This window comes from Doryrhamphus excisus, linkage group LG2, assembly GCF_037039965.1.
Source record: "Doryrhamphus excisus strain RoL-2023G ecotype Guam linkage group LG2, RoL_Dexc_Guam_v1.1, whole genome shotgun sequence".
Classification (NCBI taxonomy): Eukaryota; Metazoa; Chordata; class Actinopteri; order Syngnathiformes; family Syngnathidae; genus Doryrhamphus; species Doryrhamphus excisus.
Window position 1 is genome coordinate 1,244,949 of NC_136358.1, and position 25,845 is coordinate 1,270,793.

The 25,845-nt window shown below is 39.7% G+C and overlaps 1 protein-coding gene across 1 annotated transcript in view; it reads left to right on the forward strand.

The window, feature by feature from the left end:
* The window catches only part of arhgef39 (Rho guanine nucleotide exchange factor (GEF) 39), a 75,409-nt gene that overhangs the window by 21,298 nt on the left and 28,266 nt on the right, over positions 1-25,845 (forward strand). The gene's annotated exons all lie outside the window — the stretch shown is intronic.

Sequence of the window (25,845 nt, forward strand, 5' to 3'; positions counted from 1 at the left end):
CCTTGGTTAATGTCCGCCTTTGTAAGCGCATTTTTTTTTGGTTAACATCGGGAATTTTTGCTAAAAACTTGACTTAGCTCGCTTGATTAGTGTTATGAGGGCATTTTTTTAGTAAATAAGACTTATGAGTCCAAACACATCGACAGCAAATTGACGCATCACATAAATTTACTACTACTATGTGGGTAAACAACAACAAAGCGTATGTTATAACTGTTATTTCCAAATGCCCGCAAGGCATGCTTGGTAGTCCAGCAACAACGTCAAATGGATGGATGGAAGAATTTTCTATCGCTTTTTCCTCACGAGGGTCGCCTATCCCAGCTGTCTTCGGGCGAGAGGCGGGGTACACCCTGGACTGGTGGCCAGCCAATCACAGGGCACATATAGACAAACAACCATTCACACTCACATTCATACCTATGGACAATTTGGAGTGGCTAATTAAGCTAGCATGTTTTTGGAATGTGGGAGGAAACCGGAGAAAACCCACGAGATGCAAACATGCAAACTCCACACAGAGATGGCCGAGGGTGGAATTGAACCCTGGTCTCCTAGCTGTGAGGTCTGCACGCTAACCACTCGTCCGCCGTGCCGCCGGATGGAAGAAGCTGTTAAATATTTTTGGTTACTTTTTTAGTTTATTTGCCAAATAAATATTAACATTTGTAGTTTTTCAAAGATGTCTATATTTTTGTTATTTTTAATACATTTGTTAAACACTGAACATGGCATTGTTTTGGTTTTCTGCCGTATGATCAATCTGTGTCTGAGTCTTTGGAACATACGTTGTTTATGAGGGCTTATAAATAAACTCGGCACAGCACGTAATTAGGCCATAGATTCAGATGAAAACTTTGCCAGAAAGTTTTGTCAGGCACAATATAACACAGTAATTTCAGCCACCCAGGAAAAAAAAGCGGCAATAATCATGATTGAATAGTGACGACGACTGTCATAAAGCTATGGTTGTCTGATCAAGTTAGCTCACCACAACTAACGGCAGCAACAATGCCGGGGAACTGACGGTGACTAATTAGCAAAGCCATAATGTTCCCCTCTTCTTAAACATCTCCCTGGAGGCTGTTTTGAATCATTATGCAAATGATGTTGTCAAATGTCAATTATCGTAAGCGGAAATCGGGTGATTTATTATTTTGAAGAGTTGTTTGCGGGCAGAAAGTTTCTTTGCCAAGTCATTAAAACTGTGTGGGAGACAAAGGTGGCTGAGAGGGAAGTGAGGAGCAAATACATTGTGGAGGTTGTGGAGATGTACACACATAGACTCATATCATGTTCCTTTAATGAATATACGTATATATATATATATATATATATATATACACACAGTATATCATTCAGCTGGAGGCACCCACTCAGCTTATCCAGAAGAAGACAAAATAGTGTCAAAGGATGAGCGCAGTCCCACACTTGCTGAGAAGACCTCTCTTGACCCCCCCCAAACCCACTAACTTGGGTCGTATCTCAAATAATACAACAAATCATCATCAATTCATTTTCTATGCCGCTTATCCTCACTAGGTTGGCGGGTGTGCTGGAGCCTATCCCAGCTGTCTTCGGGCAAGAGGCGACATACACCCTGGACTGGTGGCCGGACAATCACAGGCCACATAAAGACAAACAACCATTCACACTCACATTCATACCTATGGAAAATTTGGAGTGGCTAATTAACCTAGCATGTTTTTGGAATGTGGGAGGAAACCGGAGTACCCGGAGAAAACCCACGCATGCACGGGGAGAACATGCAAACTCCACACAGAGATGTGTCCGAGCGCAGAATCGAACCATGGTCTTCACTTCTGTGTGGCCTACATGCTAACCACTCAATCACCGTGCGGCACAACATATCTCCTAAATATAAATAAAGTGAAATCCGTTTAAATTAGGGGTGTCCAAAATGTGATAATAAAGAAATAACACAGTAAAAAAGGCATTAAATTAAAATACAAAAATTGAATAAATAAGCAGTAATTCTACAAGAATAACATCACAATGCTACAAGAAAAAGAAAATTGTGATCAACACAAAAAAGTTGTAATTTTTCTACAATAAAGACATAATATTATGAGGAAAAATAATGTAAATTTAGTAGCCTAAAGTTGAAATATTGAATTTTTACACCATAATATTATTAATTCATTCATTTTCTACCGCTTTTCCTCATGAGGGTCGCGGGAGTGCTGGAGCCTATCCCAGCTGTCTTCAAGCGAGAGGCGACATACACCCTGGACTGGTGGCCAGCCAATCACAGACCATAATATTAAGTTATATAATAATGTTTGGAAAATTAGGTTGCGGAAAAACGTATAATGTTAAAATAATAAATTTTATGGTCATGAAGTCAATGGTGGTGAATGATTTATTCATTCATTCATTTTCTACCGCTTTTTCCTCACGAGGGTCGCGGGGGGTGCTGGAGCCTATCCCAGCTGTCTTCGGGCGAGAGGCGGGGTACACCCTGGACTGGTGGCCAGCCAATCACAGGGCACATATAGACAAACAACCATTCACACTCATACCTATGGACAATTTGGAGTCGCTAATTAACCTAGCATGTTTTTGGAATGTGGGAGGAAACCGGAGTACCCGGAGAAAACCCACGCATGCACGGGGAGAACATGCAAACTCCACACAGAGATGGCCGAGGGGAATTGAACCCTGGTCCTCCTAGCTGTGAGGTCTGTGCGCTAACCACTAGACCACCGTGCCGCCCTGAATGATTTACTATTATTATTATGAACTCATTCATTCATTCATTTTCTACCACTTATCCTCACAAGGGTTGCGAGGGTGCTGGAGCCTATCCCAGCTGTCTTCGACATACACCCTGGACTGGTCGCCAGCCAATCACAGACCATAATATTAAGTTATATAATAATGTTTGGAAAATTAGGTTGCGGAAAAAAGGTATAATGTTATGAAAAATAATAAATATTATGTTATATTAATAAATATTATGTTACTAAAGTATGTAAAAAAAATGTGCATTATGGCAAGCCACGTCTCTATGACTACAGACAGCGTCGACCCGGGCTGTGTTTACGTCAACATGTGTTCTGGTATTGATATCATTTGATATCATTATCATTATCACTATGACTTCCTATTGCTAGTTTCAGTTATGTTGATGACGCTTAAGCCAGCCCAAGCGGCACCGGCAAAAATAGTATTTACAGTATGCTGCATTCACGTTTGCAGTGATCCCTTTAATATTTGCATTGTATCCATACAGAGATTGAAAAAAGTGTGATATAATTGTCATTTAAATCCATAACTATTAGGCTACAGTGCCAAAAGGGTACATCTCGGTCAAATTAAGCTCCAATTTCAATGAACGTAGCACTGCTTTTTTTGTGGGTGTGTGGAATCAATTAGCAGCCAGACAACGATGACTAAACAAGTAAAACGTTTTAGGACCTGGCTGGAGTCTTCTTTCATTTTCTATCACTCCATTCTCCAAATGAAACATCATTCATTGGTAACTTATTCAACAGATTCCAATTAGCTGAAAAGTGCTTCTGATGATTGTGTTTTTCCCACCATCTTCTTTTTTCCCATTCAAATACTTTAAAGAAAGCCTTCAAGGGGAAAGCCCCCACCCAACCCCCCCACATTAATGTGTGTGTATGTGTGTGTGTGTGTGTGTGTGTGTGTGTGCAAGGGAGCTCTATCAAGTGGTATAAATCATTAATTTTGGAGATCAGCATTAATGGCCGAAACAGCCTCAGATCTGGGTTCCGCTCCCCGCTTTCATCCTCCCGGCAGCAGGAATTCCGGGGGAGGCAACGAAAGTGAGAGTGTGGGGGGGGGGGTTGCTATGAGATCGTTTGCTCCCATAAGTACACAAAATTAGCTTCTTATCGGTTGATCTCTGTACATGATCCTTTGGAAATCTTCGGCACGTCCGAGATGGAAACTTGTGTCCCTGCTGGCTAGAGATTGTGTGTGTGTGTGTGTGTGTGTGTGTGTGTGTGTGTGTGCGCGCTAATTAAATCACTTGGCAAATACAATAAGGCCTGATTCGCTGCATCTTCCCCCATCCTCTTTTTTAGCAGTTTTTATCCTGCAGGTCAAAGCTGTGAAGGACGTTGAATTGTTGTTCATCCCTTTCACATCCTCGTGTTGGCCATCACGACGTTTGAGCACAAATTGACAGGAAGTGATGCACCCTGAAGCATTTATTTAGTTTTTGGTTTTAGTCGTACAAAAGTCGTTTGGTTGCAGAGGTGCAAGGGTACCATGGGGTTCAAGGGGCGCAGGGGTGCAGGGGTACCATGGCCACATAGGCTCCATGATGACATGAGCTTCTTTAAATCCACGCAGATATGCACCTTGATTGGTGGCTCACCAGGCACCAGAGAGAGACTCCCCAAACAGGACCCACCGCCATCCCCTGCCAGAGTCCCCCAAAAAGGAGGCAAGCGACCAACCCAACCCGGCCCCACTAACAACAACAACCCGATCTCCAAACACAGCCAACCAACCAGAAATAAGGTACAACCCTACTAATCCCAACCTGGTTTTAGCGAGAACATTCAAGATATGATGTTCCAACAGGGACTTGAACCAGGATCTCCTGACCACATATACAGTAGTCCAGTAGTTCCATTTCCACTTTGATGGCTTTCCACTTTCTTGTTCCTCCCGTCAAAAAACAGTTTTGATTGACTTTGATTTTTTGTCCATGCAAGTTTGGTTGAACTCCAAATATGAACTTCATAGCTTAGCTTTTTCCCTTTGGCTTTCTAAACAGAACCAACACAAATAAACCATATTGTAAGGGTGCCATTGTAGTTCAACCTTAGTCTGTACCATCCACTGCTCTCACGCACCCTAATGTTGCCGCCCCCCGCCCCCCTTTATTCTCCACTCTAATGAGTCCAGGCTGTGGAATTAGGCTGGGCGCCGCCTGTTAATGGGGCCTGTGAACGCGAGAGAGTGACTGAACCTCTCGTTAGCTGAGCCGGCTGCTATTGATTGCAACGGGGCCGCTTGGGGCTTCCTACCTGTGGTTGACTTTGTACTTCTGCAGGAGTTGTCAGGGTCTGCGGAACAACAGGGACCACGCACATCTCAAGCAAGGTCTATGAAAAGCCTATCAATTAGGCTTTGAAGGTCAAGCAAACTCCCCCCCGCCCCCCATACACACACACACACTTGCCCACTCTTGCCGAGACTTGAGCTAGCGGTATCTCCTGGTTTGTCTCTCTCCAAAATACATCTGAAGACTCCATTCAATTAAATATCTCTGGGCTCCAGCTGCTCCCGAAGTAAAAGGTCAACTAAGTCCAGGAGGCTAAAAGAGAAAGGCATGGCTTCTTCACACAACAAAGCCTCCCCCAAGCAAGGGCTCTCGTTGTTAATGATACCCACTGGTCAACCCCTAACTAGCAGTGACAGTTCCCTCCCACCCCTACTGGCACCACTGCAGACCAAACCAATCGATCAGGTGTGGAAAAAAAAAAAAAAAACTCCACATAATGATAACCCGCAGACATAATGTGAAGTCCTGGCACTGTCCCAGTTGGTTGACATTCAGGTGGATATCTGACCAGACATCAAACACGAAGGTGCAGCAGCAGCAGCGCTGTCTTGCTCTCTTGCGCCCACTGAGGTGCGCTAACCCACTCGCATGAACTCTAATTATCCATACTGTGGCCTCAGGGAGTCCCAGAGGGATGGCCGTAGACAACCCAACGGCATACACGGTCTCACACTCACACGCACACACACACACACACACACACACACACACACACACACACACACACACACACACACACACACACACACACACACACACACGCTCAATAAGCATCAACATAAATAGCGCCTAATTGCGTCAAATTGGGTCTCATTACCTAAGCTTTAGTGTAGTCATGTTTAAAGAGTGGGATTGTTGTGTGCGTGTGTGTGTGTGTGTACTGGTGTGTACTGGTGTGTACTGGTGTGTATGCAGCATACAAGAAGCTGGTTTCCAAGGCGCCTGCAAATTTCTATGAAATTTCTATGAATAATAATATAAATACATATATATAAATACTTATTACATACATATATATATATACATATATATATATATATATATGTCTGGTCTAGAGAGAGAAAGAGAGACATATATATACATATATATGTGTGTGTGTGTGTGTGTTTGTATATATATATATATATATATATTTATATATAGCTGACCAGACATATACGTATATGTATATGTATGTAATTAAGTAATGTAAGTATTTATATACGTGTGTTTATATTATTATTCATAGAAATTATAGTATATAAAAATATATATATGGGATATATAAATGTAGTATACATCACATAATATATATATAATATATATATGTATTTATATATATGGGGGATAACACATACCATAATTATGGTGTGGTTCCTTTTAGGTAATGAAAATAGTGCTACGCGTTTGTGTTTACTACTTTAATTATTTTTTTTCAATGAAACATAAAAAACATAATCCAATGTAGGACAATCTATGCTAAGCTATCTGAACAAAGCATCGACATTCTAGCTTTGTGTTATAATTTAATTGACAAAGCAAGTTAGTGTGAAATATGATTTAATACATTCATAATTGAGCTGCACGGCAGTTAGCGTGTTTAGCACGTAGGCCACACAGCTAGGAGTTCCAAGTTCGATTCCACCCCTTGGGCATCTCTGTGTGGAGTTTGCATGTTCTCCCCATAGATATGAATGTGAGTGTGAATGGTTGTTTGTCTATATGTGCCCTGTGATTGGCTGGCCACCAGTCCAGGGTGTACCCCGCCTCTCACCCAAACATTCCTAATTAATTCATGTTATTTTTCAAATATGCCAAGGACCGAAAAATAACCCCCGTGGCCACACTTTGGACACCACTACTTTAAGAAACTTAAACCCGATACACTTTTTGTTATTGAACCTCTTATTTGGGGGGGATAAAAAAAAAGACAGACGGTCTGACTCCATGGTAGCTGAAGGGCTGGCTCGGTTGCGCCCAAATAGCCATCGATAGGCGATGGAGTGGCGGGCGGCCAAGCCCAAGCAAGACAGGATGGCTGTCGCTGTCTCCTCGTTTAAAGCGGCAGACTGCATGGGGATGAAGAGGGAGATGCTGAGAGATTGTTAGGATCCCTTACACAAGCGTCTACATCCCCATTGACCCTCCTCTATTGTCTAAATGAACAGACTAAAGGTGATCATATTCCACATGCTATCAATACTATCTGCTCTATGATCCTGTTGCCGTTTGGCCTTGTGACCTTGTTGTGTGGTCCATGTCCTCCACTACTTTATTGTGCTTTATTGTGCTCTTGTTGGAAATAACAGTTGTGACATCGGACATCTTCATCTTGTTTTCAAAAACAACGTTCACACTCATATTCATACCTATGGACAATTTGGAGTTACCAATTAACCTAGCATGTTTTGGGAATGTGGGAGGAAACCGGAATACCCGGAGAAAACCCACTCACACACGGGGAGAACTTGCAAACTCCACCCAGATACCCGAGGGGGGTTTACCAATTATATTACTACTCATTAATTACTCATTATTAATTTCCCATTTTTTAAGTTATAATACTGGTAATTATTATTATTATTATTATTATTATTGTTATTATTATTATTATTGTTATTATTATTATTAATAATAATAATAATAATAATAATAATAATAATAAAATTAATAATAATAATAATATCATCATCATCATCATCATAACTATCATAATGATCTTAATCATATTAACCATAATCCTAATAATTATATAATCATAATAATAACCATAACATCACAATAATAATAATAATAATAATAATAATAATAATAATAATAATAATAATAATAATAATAATAATAATAATAATAATAATAATAATAATAATAATAACAATAATAATAATAATAATAATAATAATAATAATAATAATAATAATATCATCAGCATCATCATCATCATAACTATCATAATGATCATAATCATATTAACCATAATCATAATAATTATATAATCATAATAATAATAACCATAACATCACAATAATCATAATAATCACCATCATCATAATCATCATCATCATCATCATCATCATCATCATAACCATAATCATAACCACAATCATAATCATAATATTATACATATTTCATTTGAAATTTGTTCCGGTCAAACCACTAACATTTGGCCATAACATTTTCCATGATTGATTTTAGGATCATCCTGAACTTTATGTCAAAGATAATAAATGCCTTTGAGCACTCTTTATATTCATGTCTCCACGGTTCTTCCTGCACCTCCAAGTCAATATCATATGTTCTCCATGTATCGCCCCGGACATTGATTACCTATTGGCCCCCTCCTCCTTATGGGAATGGGAATGGGAAGGCTTTATATGACGGAGAGTCTGGTCACATATTCAAACATCTTGTAAGCGTCTCATTTCAGTAAGCACTAAATCCATAGCTGGATTTGGATTTCTATAGCGTTGGGAAAACTGAGAACATTGTTGTTGTCTCATAAGGACTTTATTGCTATCGATACAATGGACGCCGCTTAAGTCACTCCAGGAACAATCTGTTCAAGCCAACCTTAATATCCATGGCCGACATCAAGTTTTGACCTCTATGAAAAATGTCTTCGTTCTTGTCCACATGTGTCGACATTATCTCTGATGACATGAACAACAGCATTTAAATAGTGTACACACGATGACTTCCTGTTTAGTGCCAAGTAAGCTTCAAACTAATGCAATGGCTTGGTTAGCAAGCAGGCCACCACATTCCAAAAACATGCTAGGTTAATTAGCCACTTCAAATTGTCCATAGGTATGAATGTGAGTGTGAATGGTTGTTTGTCTATATGTGCCCTGTGATTGGCTGGCCACCAGTCTAGGGTGTACCCCGCCTTTCGCTCGAAGACAGCTGGGATAGGCTCCAGCACCCCCCGCGACCCTCATGAGTATAAGCAGTACAGAATGGATCAATGAATGAGTGTAAAAGTGAATAGGTGGGTGTTATTTCATGTCCAGAGGGCTCTAATAATGATTTAAAAACATAATTAGAAGGTGGTAAACACATTTTCTATGATTCATTCACGGAAATTCGCTTATCGCGGTCAGGTCTGGAACCAATTAATCACAATAGACGAGGAACTACTGTATTAAGAAGTCACTGGCGGTGTAGTCGTTGACTTGCCTGGTTTGTGACTTTTGGTAAAAGTACCTCAATGTGCCATCGATTTACCACACGGAGTGATGGATGGTCAACACATCCTAATTGTTTTGCTAGAATTTAATCTAAAAGTTGTTCTGTGGTCATTTGGAAAATGAGATGATCAAAGTTCTGCTGTTTTTGGAGGTTTAAAAAAAAAGCATGCTAAAATTGTGAAAGTTGTGTTTTCCAAACTGGCTGCAGGCAACGAGCCATGATTTGCAGACTCCATCTACCGGGGGCTGTTTTCAAACACCAATATTTCATTTGGAGACACGAGAGAAGGTCAGGCAACAATTGTTGATAATTAACCCCCAGCGTCGACGCAATAAAACACTGCCAAACAAAGCCTCACCTCAGAGGGCCGCCGACTTAAAGTTGTACTTATGACCCACAATCAACATAATCAACACACACAAGCATATACTGTATATACACGCACACACATAACAAGTCAATGGGTAAAGGTCAGACGTAGCGCTTTGCAAAACCTTTGCTGGTGTTTTGCTTTGCCACCGGGGGAGTGGTGTGTTGAGGGACTGTCAGAACTAAGAGCGCCCTGCCAACAGAGAGGTGTGCAACCTTTAGTGTCCTGGCCTTAAGGAGCAGCACCGCTCTCACCTTAACATTGATTTTAAAGGCCATGTGTACTATTTACACTTTACATTTCTCCTCAGTTTGCTGTCTCCACAGCGGAAGATGTGACCGGCATATTTTGAAGGGGAACAATACACGTCCAGTGTGTAGTTTGCGTGTTTTTCCGAAAATGTTGCATGTATTCTGCGTGTCTAATGTATTTGCATCACATATGTCCTCGTTAACTTCCTATTAGCTTGCTAACAAAGTAGCAACCGGACTGGAAGTCGGCTTTGTTGCCCTTCTTAACACAAAACATGTCTTTATGGTTTTATACTTACATTTTTACGTACTCTAAATGCAATATAATAAGTTCTATGTGAAGTATTTCCATAATGCCTTATATTAACTCACTAGCAAGATCTCATAGTGTATAGACTGGTCATATATCTCATCTCGTTATCTCATCTAGATACTGTATTTGTATATAACTCTGGGAAAAACTGTTAATTTTGTTAATACTTGGGTTATATTGTGTATTATCTTATCTTATCTTATAAAACAGTTCACATCTAAAAAGATGTGACCGTTCCCAAAGACAAGATGTTACCACCAGATCAACCAGGACACCACATTCCTGTTTTGCTATGTGTTATTGATTTGATTTGAACATTTCATTTCACTTCAGTAGAAATCTTATTTCTTGAATTCAAAAAGTGTTTTTCACCTTCTTTATCAAAATGCAACCCTTTTGGTCTCCATTTTGGGGTTACTGAGGTGAGAAACACTATTGAATTCAAGAAATAACTCATGGCAAAACAGGAAGGTGGGTGTTGATCTCCAAGCCATATCGTGTCTTTGGGAACAGTCATGTCAAGAATCACGTCATCAATGAAGGTAGAAGTAAAAATAACTTATATGGGTTTAATTTTTTTCAGCAGTACAATGCTACAGCTATCGATGTAAGAACTTTGGTTACGATCAATAAAACCATGTAAGTTGTATACTTGAGGTTTGAACTTGTATACTGCTAGTATTACTAGCTGAGGTAAAATAGCATCTATACTATTTCTATACTACTTATCCTCAATAGGGACGCTGGTATGCTGGAGCCTATCCCAGCTGTCTTTGGGCTTGAGGCGGGGTACACCCTGGACTGTTCGCCAGCCAATCACAGGGCACAAACAGACAAACAACCATTCACACTCACGCATGCACAGGGAGAAGATGCAAACTCCACACAGAGATGGCCGAGGGTGGAATTGAACCCTGGTCTCCTAGCTGTGAGGTCTGCCGTGCCGTGAACAAACATATAGTGAATAATAATTTGTCAAAATCATCCCAAATCTTTACAATCTGCTGTTCGTGTTGTTTTCTTTCAGTTGGAATCCATCACGCTTACCACAAATGACAAGGAAATCAAACAAGCAGTTACATCACTGGACTGCCGCGGTTATTTCAGGCTCGACTCCCACGACTACTAATCTGACACACTTTTCCTTTTACAAGAAGGTAAACTTCTATAAAAATAGACAAATCTGTCATATTTTGTTTTGCAGCTCGGATTTGTGTCTGCTCATTTGCATATAATGTGTGTATCAACAACAAACAGCAACAAACAAAGACAACACAAAATGTAAATGATTCTGCTTTAATTTGCTGCAAGTGAATTCAGGACCAAAATTAGATCAAAGCATCATTGATGATGTTCTCTGCTCTTGGAATAACATCTCAACTGGTTCCCTGAAGTCACCACAGAAATACAGGAGAAACACCTCATACACAATGATGACAGAAAATATACAGTAGAGCCTATTCTTGTTGACGCCCCTCAAACACATCATGACACCAAAACACATGCTAATATTATTTTTGATGTGGAAAATTGCATTGGCAAGCATAGTTCCCGTGTTTGAACGATGACTTTTGTCAAGTTTTTTTCCCTCTTTCTAGACGAGGAGTGACGTCACACCCACAAGGCGTCCTCCATTGCTGTAATTGTTTTTGTGTTGTGGTGCAGTTTTTGTTGCATTTCTATTGTTGTCATACATTATTTTTCATATTATAACTGAACGCTGTGTGGCAGGCTTTTTCTCAAACACTCGAGTATAAGACACTGCCATAAATGGACCGGGAAAGCGCCCACTTCGGTTAAAGGATAGCTGGATGGTGCTTCTATCTTTCCTCGACCCAGATCGTGTGCAAGTGAAAACCGTGGGAATGTGTAAAAGTAATTAAATCCACATTTTGTATGCTAGATATATTCTACCAATCTTAGAATAATATTTTTTTTTTTAGGGCGGCACGGCGGTCGAGTGGTTAGGGCGCAGACCTTACAGCTAGGAGACCAGGGTTCAATTCCACCCTCGGTCATCTCTGTGTGGAGTTTGCATGTTCTCCCCATGCATGCGTGGGTTTTCTCCGGGTACTCCGGTTTCCTCCCATCGGTATGAATGTGAGTGTGAATGGTTGTTTGTCTATATGTGCCCAGTTATTGGCTGGCCACCAGTCCAGGGTGTACCCCGCCTCTTGCCCAAAGACAGCTGGGATAGGCTCCAGCACCCCCCTCCCCGCGACCCTCATGAGGAAAAGCGGTAGAAAATGAATGAATGAATGATCTTGTACCTTATAGTCTGCATATGCTGAATCTCTGTGGCAATCACTGCCAGCAAAACAACCTTCCTGTTTATCCATCCATCCATTTTCTATACCGCTTATTCTCATGAAGGGCGCGGGCATGCTGGAGCCTATCCCAGCTGTCTTCGGGGGTACACAGTAGGCTGGTCGCTAGCCAATCACAGGGCACATATAGACAAACAACCATTCACACTCACATTTGGTGTCGCCAATTAACCTAGCTTGTTTTTGGAATGTGGGAGAAAACCGGAGTACCCGGAGAAAACCCACACACGCACTGGGAGAACATGCAAATTCCATACAAAGATGCCCGAGTGCGGAATCGAACCCGGATCTCCTCTTTTTGTGGCCTCGCGCTAACCTCTCGGCCACCCAACAACAAGAAACAACAATATGAAGATGATATACATAATAAATGATTCAAATCTTTTAGCTTTATGCCCATACAATGTCACCAACGCAGCCAAAAAGGATGAAAAAACATTTGAGATGCAATTGATTGGAAAAGTAAGGGTGACAGACACCTTTGCAACAAAGTCATGTCCTATTCTCCATCATATGACTTGCAGGGAAGCACGCTAACTGGCCATTACATGAGTTTTTTATTGAAAGGCCGATATCAACGCGGTGACAAATGTCTCCCGACAACGTTTTAGGTGGCCCGGCTGGTGGCTCATTTGGATGAGGAGCTGCATACAAAGTTCAATCCCATCTGTCTCCAGGGGAGTCAATACGGATGCAGCAAACACTCATGCATGACATTTGCAGTCGGCTCCGAGACACAAATCATCCTGTGGGGAGTCTTATAATTAGGAGTGTTTTGCATGATTTAGTCAATCAACAGTGGAAAAAGAGGGAGGGAGAAATATCCACAAGGTATTAATTACTGGTCTGCTGAAATTTTGTGTATCCAAAAATTCACTCAAGTGGGACACATGAGCGAGCATCCAGGGTGGTCTCGGCTTCTCACAACGCCTTGAGCCAATGCCACAGGCAAGGCTCCTTTTTCTATACAACAGCCCTCCAGCCAAGAAGCAATGCCTTTTCAAGTGCGTTACACAAAGTGGACATGTTGAATATAAACAGGAAGGAGGACTGAACAAACAGAGATGTGAATCAAAGGCCTGTTGGCGTCGAGGGAGGGGAATACGCACACCTTGCTAAAGACGAGCGTGTATATTTTATTTATCACCTATTTTATTATTGAGCATATACCCGCTCTTAAATAATTCACACTGGTTTCGGCGTCCGACATCTTCAGGGTACGTTGTCGCTTTCCCGTCACTGTGGAACCTCCAATGTTGAACATAAACTGTTCCATGATTCCAACGGTGATCTAAGTGAAGTATAATAAAACTATAAAATACACCAAAAAAGTAGGAAAAAAGTTGAAAGTACTCAAAACATCTGTTATGGACAAATGAATAACGATAAAATAGAAATGAAATGAAGTGGTGATCCACTGACTGATGTCAGGTAGATCCATGTACGATATTTGGCATGAAAACCCATTTTTTTCTAATCAAAGACAACCTTTTGGATTAATTTTTGCATGCTACAACAGATAGCACATGTTAATATTCAACACTATATGAGCCATTAGCTATGCTGGAGAATATTAGCAGAAGAAATATGGATGGACTTCCACGGTCAAACGTCCTGTGGGTTTTTTTTTAACTTTTATTTCTGAAAATATTTGTCCTATGAAGTGTGTCGATCATCTAACAAGGCGATTTGGGTCTCTGACACAAAAAAAAAAATTCATGAACGCAAGTCAACACAGAAATTCTGCCTTTCAAAGTTATTTTTCACGTCGGAAATAACAACTTAAATGGACAACTCACAAATCAAGTCCTTTGTATTATGAAAACATGCCCGTTACACAATTATTATTATTTCAGACCTTTGTATTGAGTTGTGGAGATCTTCTCCATCTTTCTAGATCTTCCAGAATCTGCACCTATTCCAACTATATTTCCTTTGATTTCCAAAACTCTGTTTTAATTTATTCCAGCCATGGCCCGCCTCCGGGCACACCCACTCCGCTGTGATTGGTCCCACTCAGCTTGTGCTGCTAACAGCTTTTATGCCCATATAAGGAAGTCACCTGCTTTTTGTCATCATTTAACGCTAATACGACATTGTAACAACATTTATACGTCAGAAAAGGGGAAAAGTTGCCAAATGTAAGAAGACCCATAGAGGTAATTTATCTGAAAAATGTGTTTTTTCGGTATTTTTAACCATTGTTTTTGCTTAACAGCTTGATCTACTATGTAGTTACACAACAAAAATACTACAGCATCTCTGTTAGACAAGACCACATGAAAATATCCAATCAGGATTTTATGCTGCCCATATCCGATCGGTAGCCGATTGATCAGAGAACCACTAGAAAATACGAATCATACGAAAACACCAGAATCCAAATAAAAATATGTACCCATTCCAAATGTACGAACATTATTTATTATTGCACATTGTCTTTATACCTCTGGCCAAAGTCACAAGTGCAAGCAATTACTGGTTTCGGTTTTGGTTATGTTGACAACCGCTTATGTCGACATCAGTTAGCCAGTCCCAGGGTCATCACCATGAACATAAAATGTCTCCCTGATGTTCCTTAGCACCACTCGATGGAGCCCACGTACCACAATTCATTTAAGCCATCACTAATTGACACGCTTACTCCATCTATGACAAACGTCATCACACGCCAGCCCGAAAGCTACCGCCGCTACCAAACGGCAACATGTCAAATTACAGAGATTACGAGCGGGCTCAGAGGTGGTCTAACAGGGTGTCAATCAGCTGGCGGCGGTCAGCGCGTGTCATCAGGTGGTCCGAGCTTTGCTAAGTTGCTACTGAAGTGAGCCAATCGGACAAGCAGAAGACGGTCTAATTAAAAGTGTGACATTGTATCATAAAAAGCAGAAACCTAATCGTGATGGAATAAGTATAATGTAATTATCAAGCAGGTTATAAATAGCTTTAATTTCATGCTTTGTGGAAATCAAATGGCATGGAGGGGAGGTGTCCGTGTGTGTGTGTGTGTGTGTGTGTGTGAGAAGGTAGTTTACCGAGCTTGTCGCCACCCTCTGCCAAGTACCAAGAGACAGGAGCCAAATCCAATTTCTCCTCTCAGGTCACACGTCTGTCCACTCAGCCATCCTTCAAACTTCTCTCTATTTGTCAGCTTCCTCATTATCATCCTCCCTGCTACATTATACGATGTGACTCGTAAAAAGGGAGGTGGGGGGGGGGGGCAGTAAGAAGACACCTGACAGGCCAAAAAAGTCCTGATAGTTTGTCATCTTCCTCTTCCAGATGCTTGATGATCCTAATGAAATCTAATCTCCGCACTGAACCTGCAGCAATCTCGCTGCTGGTATTTGTAGCGGTGACTTTTTATGTTGACAAAATCTTGGCATGGTTCGCAAAACCCACTACTACCAATACTGCAGTTATTGGCTGAGTAATTACAAAGTGTACTTGCAACTTTGTGGTACCAAACTGTCATTGATGCTGCTAGGAAAGTCAAACTGATTACATATTCGCTATCTCAACATGGGACAAAAATATCCAATAATGTGAAAGACTAGGCTGCACGGTGGTGAAGTGGTTAGCACGCAGACCTCACAGCTAGGAGACTAGGGTTCAATCCCACCCTCGGCTATCTCTGTGTGGAGTTTGCATGTTCTCCCCGTGCATGCGTGCGTTTTCTCCGGGTACTCCGGTTTCCTCCCACATTCCAAAAACATGCTAGGTTAATTAGCCACTCCAAATTGTCCATAGGTATGAATGTGAGTGTGAATGGTTGTTTGTCTATATGTGCCCTGTGATTGGCTGGCCACCAGTCCAGGGTGGACACCGCCTCTCACCCAAAGACAACTGGGATAGGCTCCAGCACCCCCCGCAACCCTCATGAGGATAAACGGTAGAAAATGAATGAATAAATGAATGAATGAAAGAGTAGACCTGCCATCATTCATTCGTTCATTCATTCATTTTTTTTAATCCGACTCGGGTCGCGGGGGTATGCTGGAGGACTGGTGGCCAGCCAATCACAGGGCACATATAGACAAACAACCATTCACACTCACATTCATACCTATGGACAATGTACCTGTAATGTAGCCAATTAAGCTAACATGCATGTTTTTGGACATGTTGGAGAAAACCCACGCATTCACAGGAAGAATGCTGGAAAGCTGGAATGCTGGAATGCTGAATGCATGCTGGAGCCTATCCCAGCTGTCTTCAGGCAAGAGGCGGGGTACACCCTTGACTGGTGGCCAGCCAACCACAGGGTACATATAGACAAACAACCATTCACACTCACATTCATACCTATGGACAATTTGGAGTGGCTAATTAACCTAGCATGTTTTTGGAATGTGGGAGGAAACCGGAGAAAACCCACGCATACACGGGGAGAACACAGAGATGCCAGAGGGTGGAATCGAACTCTGTTGAAGCTGTGTGGCCTGTGCGCTAACCACTCGAACACCATGCAACCATACTACAACACGATTTTTTTTTATATATATATAAAAATGATCCCTTTGGGTCTTGGCATTTTATGTCAACATAAGCGGTCGACCATTTTTGTGATGTCAACTTAAGCAGACACTTTTTAGTAGCTCAAGCAGGTTTTAGGGTTTTTAGGTTTCCTTGAAGTACTCCACTAATAGAGGCACGATGGTCACACAGTAAAGACGCTGTTGAGGTTTCCTCACCGTAAATCATAACTCATAACTTCCTAATTCATCCACGGTACAATTGTTTTCAAATGTCAGTTTGGAAGTCAACCAGTGAAGCAGATGAGTTTGGGCTTTGGAGCTTCCATTTTAATTTATGGCATTTTTTGTTTGCTTTTAAGCCGCCCGGAGTTAGTGTTTTTATCATGTCATATTATTTCCCCCCCGAGTGACATTTTGATGGGAGCAGAACAGATGGGAAATTCAGGATTGTCCTGGCAAAATTCATCATGAAAAATGCACCCGACACCTGTGTAATTTGCCTAATCACCTTTTCCCTAATAAGCTCCCCCCATTAATTATGCACAACTTCCACAATGCAATCAAGATAAAAGTAAATCTGATGACTTAATACCCTACAAAATAATTACCCCCACCTCCCAGTCGTTCACCAGCCCACAATCATTTTTCTTTTACCTCTCCATCTCCCTCTGGATTTTAATTGCTTTTGGAGAGCAGTAAATTTGATTCTGACAAAATCTTCCCATATTTTAAACGTGGCTGAAGATATTTACACTTCCTTTGACAGACCTTCAGAAAAAATAAACAAAGCTGCAAATTGTAGTCAAATGTCAATATATCATGTTTGGTATGTTATAGGGATGACTATGGGAGTCATTTAGCTATTTAATTTATTTTAATGAACACTAAATGATGTGATTAGATGGAGGCCACGTACCCCCACTGGTACCCGTGCCACAGTTTGATGACTCCTTCTCATTAAAGCAGTTCAATTATTCAACTAGAATGCAGAAGCTGTTGTCTAGATAACATTTTAACACCTGCAAATCACAAGAGATACTTTGCTAATTTGCTACCCACTGAAGTGTAAATCAATGATGTTGCCATGGTAACCCGGCAAACAGCAACCGTGAGTGGACGGCACGAATACAGCCGACTATCACACTGAGCAGCACTCGAAGCACTTTGCAATATTGGTCCCTCATTCAGGCGTCAGAGGTGCCGGCCTGCCTTATTGGTGGTGCTGCGTTCAAGGACACGCATACAGAAAGTGGTGGGTGGCCAACTGCCCATTGTGAGAGTCACAGCCACTCCATGAAGCAGAATTCTGAGCGTTTCTTTACTGTATGCAAGTGAGCAGAAGCTGAATGTCTGAATTATGACCAAGTATACGTATATAAGTATAAACAACTATATTTTTATGTAATGAAATGTCCAATTAAAAACGGCAGTAATTCCACATTTGATCAAAATTAATAACATTTGTCAGATCAAAACACGTACCCTTAATTGGTGATGTATGGATCGAAACTGAAATATCAACAATATAAGCTGGATCTATTAATACTGACATCCCTAATGGAAAGGCAGCATTTCAAGAAATGCTGCAAACGGTTGAAAGACAGGACAAATTGCCTGTGAAAAAATAAAGCAACTTTACAGAGTGACTGACATATTTAAGGAATTATTACAAGCAGTACTGGAGGTAGCAGATATGAGGATGCTGAGGTTCTCATTGGGAGTGACCAGGATGGATAGGATCAGGAAGGATTACATCAGAGGGACATTACATGTTAGAGGCCTTGGAGATGAAGTCAGAGAGGCCAGACTGAGATGGTTCGGACAGGGTTGGATGGAGGAGATTGATTTGCTGTGGCGACCCCTGAAGGGAAAAGCCCAAAGAGAAAGAAGATTGCTTTATTATGATGTATTATATTTATTATTAATACTATATATTATCATAACAGTGGTTAATTTAGTCGCAAGAAATGTTGAATATCCTTTAGTGTCAATTTGTGGGAAAATAAACACTTCATATTTATATATTATATATTTTTTTTAGTTATATTTTTTCATTGTACTTTTCTTAACAAATGAATGTTTTCTTTATTCTTGGTATGCAATCTCATGCATTGTCTCATCTCATGAGCTGCTCACATCATCTCAGTTGCAAAATAGGAAATGAAGCAAAATAGGAACAATTTTACATGTTGTCACTGAGAATAAAAATACTATGTCTTTCTTCAGAAATCAATTTTCATAAGCTTACTAGTCACCAGTTTGGGTTGTTTTTCAGTACGGCTTAGTTTTGAGCCAGTCATGCAGTGTTGTGGGGAAAAAAAAGGTTAATCCTATGTATGTGGAATATGAAAAATGCTGAAATATTGAAGCTACGTGGTTGGGAAAAAAAATGAATAGGAAGTTTTAATGTGTTTTTTTACATTGGTAATGATAGAGGGGGTTAAGAGGCTAGGGCGTGGGTTAATGGCACTATCAGGACGTAGACCAAGTTAAGTGCAAAGCAAAGGTCTACCACCAGAGGTTAATTAACCTTTCTAAACCCAAGGTGTCTGCATGAACATACATATTGAATGGAAGCTGCCACAAAAAAAGCCTGTAGGTCACAGCTAATACATTCTGCACGTTACAATTAAAACATCATCACACTCGCGTCTGATCTCCATTTAAGAGCCATTTATGAAGGCGCAATTCAGCAGGCAATTTATTACAGTCAAAAGCCATCTGAATGGGGGGCGGTTAGGTTAGCAGATATGCAATTTCAGTCAATTCAAAAGCAGCAACTGGGAGCAAAAAGCGAGCAATTCAAGCAGTGAAGCGTTTACTGTGCTTTTCTTTTCCCTCTCAGTGGAATAAATGAAGACACGTCAGATCAACACAAAAGTCATTAGGATGCTTTTAGTGCTTTGCTTGTTTTGCACTTCAAATAGAATATATAAGGTTCGCATTGAATTGGCAGAAGATTTTTCATAACTAGAGTCGTCACTTTCTATAGAATTCTGAAGTTGAAGTTCTATGCAGGAAATTACAGGAAACATTGAACAGAGAGTCCAAATATGGTTTTGGTTTCATTAATCTTGCACACAATAACATTGAACACATCACACAACACCATTGACAATTCTACATGTCCAAGTTGGAGTAGGAAGAAGCTAAACTTATTCCATCCTACCCCAATCCTATCCATTTTGCATCAATTACCATACATTTGTTGGATGTTCAACATCGACTTAATGATGGTAATTCATGAATAATAACTGATGATGTAGTTGTCGGAGGTACAGTTTGATAACGAGTACAGACAGTGTAGTTACCAAAAGTGACGGATTAGTCCAGTGGTTCCCAAACCCTCCTTTTGGAGATGAAATTATCTTAAATTATCTTAACTTAATTCCACATGCAGAAATGCTGAAGGTTTTTAGAGTTGTTGTTTTTTTAGGAATAAACGGTTTTGTATGTTCTCTATACTTTGACATATTTTATAGCACCGTTGGTGTGTGATGTGTACTTTTATGGCTCAGTATTGAGATATTTCCTGCCAGTTTATGCTGTATATTTTGAATGTGAGGTTTCCAACACAGCTTTTCATTGATTATGAATCCCCAGATATGTATTTTCATTCACTCTTTCAATGGCCATTCCATCAATTTTTTGTACTTACCCAATAGCATTATTTTAGTTTTACTCAAGTTCAGGGAAAGCGTATTCTTATCAAACCTTATCAAACAAACTTTTTACACTTTTTAATTTGTGATTTTTTTTATTTGTTCCTGTGGGATTTCTCCAGAACAGAATGCGGTTATATCATCTGCAATGTATAGATTAAACAGTTTTGGTCATAGTATTGACCCCTGGGGTACGCCACATGAGTAGAGAAACTGGTCGGTTGTTTGTGATTGAATTGATGTTTGTCTCCATTTTTAAATATTGGAATTGCTTTAACTATTTTTTTGGGGAATGCCTGACCAAACAGCATTGAGTCACCAAGCATACTCGATGGATCCCACAATATCTTTTCTCCATAGCTGCAATCCTCTGATGCTCATCACTTACTTCTCCACAGTTAGATGGAAATAAATCTAGATGGGAATGACATATTGACATATTGCAGCCAAGGGCTTTGTAGGACTTCAGGAGGTTTGCCACCAGCTGCTTATAATTATCTGTTTCTTGTATTTTCCAAGAAACTCTTATGCAAAGTAAATTTCTGCTACAGTTCCAAGAGAGAGATTTTTGCAAATAGAAACATTTTTATGTAAAAACTCCAGACATATTAAAATAAATGTATTAGAATGTGCAAACAGGCTTATTTTGCATCAATTTCCTATTTTGACCCAACACCGTATCTTGGAAACCATAGCCAATCAGCACTTCTGACTTACTTTTTTTTATCTGAAAAAAATTCACTCCCTTTTTGCAGGCATTTTGCTTGTAGACCAATGTTGTTTTGTATTTATTTGTAATTTACAAATTACAAATACTAACTTACAAATTAAAGCCAAAAAACAATGCCGTTCAATTTCTATTGCAAGCCATGTAAATCGCCGATGGAGTGGGGGGGCGCCATATAAAACTCGCCTAGAGCGCCGGCTCTGAATGCAGCCCTCGAGCAAAGGAGGAAGTCACAGTAAAGATTCGTGCACACACCCAAAGTAACATTTTCAAAAGCCGCCATCCCTTTCAAGCAGCGAGTACAGCAGGTTCTGTCAATCCCTTGGCGACTGGTATCCGAGTTGTTGGAGAGTTCCCTGTGGGGAGACACTTCCAAAGCGACGGAGCAGCATTTGCACATTGAGTTTGTGTTGCAATGCTTGAATATAAGCCAGGTAAGGAATGGTGTATGTGGAGGTTGCTTGAGTTCTGGGGTTTAGTAAAAAAGTAGGCTCCCCTTTTCCATTCCAAACAAAGCCAACAAAGGAATTCCCACTGGATAGCGACCATTTCTGACTACCAGCATATACACACTCTCCTGCCTGGAGCGCATAAAAAACTTCCATGATGTAACAAACCTGCAAGGCTTCCCACACCAAAACCAACCGCATTCTAGTATTATTTTTTCAGCAACACTTTTGATTCACTTTGATAGGAAGAACTTTTCCGAAATGTGCCCCACCCTTTTCTTGTAACGTGTCAAGCACATCTGCCTCGAGTAGCTCAAACCTCAAGTTCTCTGGATGGAGCTTATTCCCCGCGCTCGGTATTTCCAAGTAATTACCCCGTTTCTCCACCAGTACAGATTCAGGTGGCTACACCAGTTCGCAGATTTAATTTGCGGGTAAATAGATTTTTCTGCTGAGTTTAAGCAGCACCAATACTTACTTGGGATGCTTTTTGGCTCTTTGAGACATCATTAGGGAAGGGAACATTCCATGATGCAAAAAAAAAGCAGTGCTGACCTGACAAGGACGTCCACTTTCTTTTTACTTGATGTGGAAATGTTCTCACTGAACAAAGTGTGTATTAAAGCCATGGTTGCATTTGTGCTGCTATGGTAACCGCTATTGTAGCGCTTTGTATCGATAAACACATGCTATGCATCTACATAACCGCTCAACCAAACCAACTTTAGTGGAAACCGACGACAATTCAAACCGAGTACTGAAATAGACTGTCCAAAACCATGAAGAATTTTAACACTCAACACTTACCCTTCCAACTATTTTTCATATAGCACATTTTACTATGTGTTTTAATGACCGATTAGCAAAAATAGTGATGTCACACCTACGTTAAAGACATTAAACAAGCTGTAGAAAATCATGGTGCATAAGACTAGACAAGACAAGACTAGACACACACAAACTAATAAACACGTCAAAAAACCTCAGGTAGGGTTTAACAAGAAGAAACTGATGTTTGGGTTGGACACCTGTCCAGACACAGTCTCAAGTTCTTGTTTTTTAATGCATAAGATTAGACACATGCAATCCAGAAAATAAGTAAATGTCACAAAAAAGTGGGCTAATAAATTGACACACAAAGACTGGAGATTTCTGAAAATAAAACAGAAGAAATTTCTACACTGTACAAGAAGCAATGAAGTCTGTAAAATTAAATAATTAAAAATAAAAAATCACAAAATCTTCAACTACAATGATGAAAATGGTAATATTAGTGATGATTATAATGATGGTAATAATGATAAAGATTATAACAATAAGGATAATGATAATAATAATAATAATACAATGATAATAATAACAGGGGAAACAAGACAGTGGCATGAACATGATTATATCTTGCAAAAAGGGGTAGGCATTTATAAGCTTTTGCTTCAGCCTACTCCTTTTGGGCTTGCTATCAGATAGTTGAATACAAATGTAAATAATGGAATATTTATATTTTGATTTTGATTGATGTAAGAAATGCACTGTTATGATTCATATATTTGCCCAAATAAAGCGAAAAAAAAAAAAAATTATAATTATAATAATAATAATAATAATAATAAATGTGTTATATTATTGCCGACAAGCTGACAATCAGAAACTGGCAAGCGCCGTGATCCAACTCAGTGCACTCATAGACTGCACACAGAGACAGTAAGCAGGTAAAGATGCTCTTGGCAGCCTCATCGTCTTAGCGTTCTGCCTGTATTTGAAAAGGAAATGTACAAATTCAGTCCTTTTTTCCTTAAGAAAATGTTTGTTTTGTTTTTCAGTTACCCCAAAACTACTCTTTTGCACATAACACATTTGTTTGGATTTAAATAAAGACATACATTCCCATTGCAGTAATGGAAATACATTTGTTCCACTGTCATGTTGTTGCTCCTTCATTAGCTATCAAGGCAACAGCAATTTTAACATTATTTACAGTCATAAATGTATAATAGTAAGTCAAGTATGCTAGTATGTATGTATACCGCCCTTGTTAAGTTTTGCCTTCCCATGTCAACATGGACTTTTACTGCTGTCAAACAATTAAAAAAAAACAGTTTTTACTACTTAAAATTGACTGATACAATTATGCACTTGTACGCTGCCCAAGGTGCCTGATTCAAGTATCAACACTTGACGAGGTGATTATCATCTGACAAAAACATGTTGTAATTAAAACGCATATGTTATGCGAGGTGCTCGAGCTGAAGCACTGAAACATAAATGAAACTCTTTTTTTGTCAATAAACACTTGAGCGCTTTGTTGTTATTCACATCAAGTGCCAGCATTCAGAAGTTGTATTCACTGAAGAGCAATAGTGGTGATATCATTACTTTGTACTGTATGTACAGTACCTACTGTATACTAGTAGTTACAGTAGCATACATAGATCACACTTTAGGGGTGGGCAATACTGCTAATTTGATACCGCTAATACAGGGCTAGTATTGATGATACAGATACCAATACTTTTTACTTGGGAATTAACAAAGATAATTGAATTACATACAATTTTTTGAACAAAATAAATTAAATAGTGCAAAATAAATAGACAAAAGCAAAAACCTATTCCCTCATAATGTACCAAGGTGAAGCTGTGGTAATTCTACATTTGATCAAAGTTACTTAAGATTTGTCGGATCAAAACACAATCATTGTATATGACTGCTATCAAAACGTGTGCTACGAGCGAGCGTCTGTCTTGGAAATTCACTACTTCTTGGTACCTTCTGGCATCATGGGAGCTGTAGTTCTTTTAGCGTAAACAATGAAGCTGATGAAGCAATCTACAGTATTTGATGTGTATTTAAATAACTGCACAGCAACATAAATGAGTAGTAGTAGTAGCTACAGCTGCCGTCATACATTTTTCTTTTTGTTTCAATTTGTGGAAAGAGGTCGAACAGTTAAAAGCGTCATGCTTAGGTCATGCATGCAAAGTTATAAAACATTTCAAAATGTACCTGCATTGTTTTGTGACTTTAAATACAACATTTCATTTGTCCGGTCCTGTATTTTGTCATTGTAGTTTTCTTAAAAATAATGTTAGAATATAGTCTCATCTTGGAATCTCTTTTAGGAAAACGAAGAACACGGTGAGCCACGACTTGATGAGTTGGTCGGCATAAACAGGAGCGATTTAAGCCGGTTGCACTGCAGTAAGTGGTCTTATTTATATTGATGTGACTTTAATATGTGACAGTTTTTCTTTTAGGTTTAAATTCTTTTTGTTTTATTTTCATATAACATTTTCTAATGCTAAGATAGCCTTGCCCACTATGCACTGAATAATTCATGACCCGCAATCCAATAGTATCGGACTGGTGAGACGGAGGGGGGACTCAAAAAGTTGAATTACAAAACATCACATTCTTTCATCTCGTGAAGTTTTTTTTTTTCCACAGAGTGCAGGGGTCAATTATGATCCTTCTGGCATGAATAAAACACAGAAGGGCTTGAAAACCTTAGGAGATTTCCTTCACTTGTGTAGATTATTGACACTTACTTTATTCCCTGTATGAAAAAGGACCCTTTGTCTGTAGGTCTCCTGCACTGTTAGTCTCTCCATTGCCTCAAGGCAAAAGAGGCCTAATTTGCAGCGGCCTGTTTTGGGGCCAATTATTATAATACTGCATGTCCTGAAAGCACAATAAAATTGAAAACAATAAAGAACAGGCAGAGTACTATCATGCATTTTAATATTCCTCTCATTAAAGTTGCATTTTATGTGTTTTGTAATTTGCAGGGTTTCACCTTATCCTGTTTAGACCTGCAGAAACTTCATTGTCAATTTACAGTTCAACCACATTTTTTGATGGAAAAATATGCTTCAAGAGTTTTTTTTTTGTTTTTTTATACCTGAATACCTGACAAAAAAATGACATTGAAACAAATTTTTGCAAAGATTTAGCTTATAAAGACTGTGGTTTTGAACTTTTGATCCTATTTCTATTTAGGGGCTGTTTACAATAAATAGCTTAGTCTTTTTTTTAT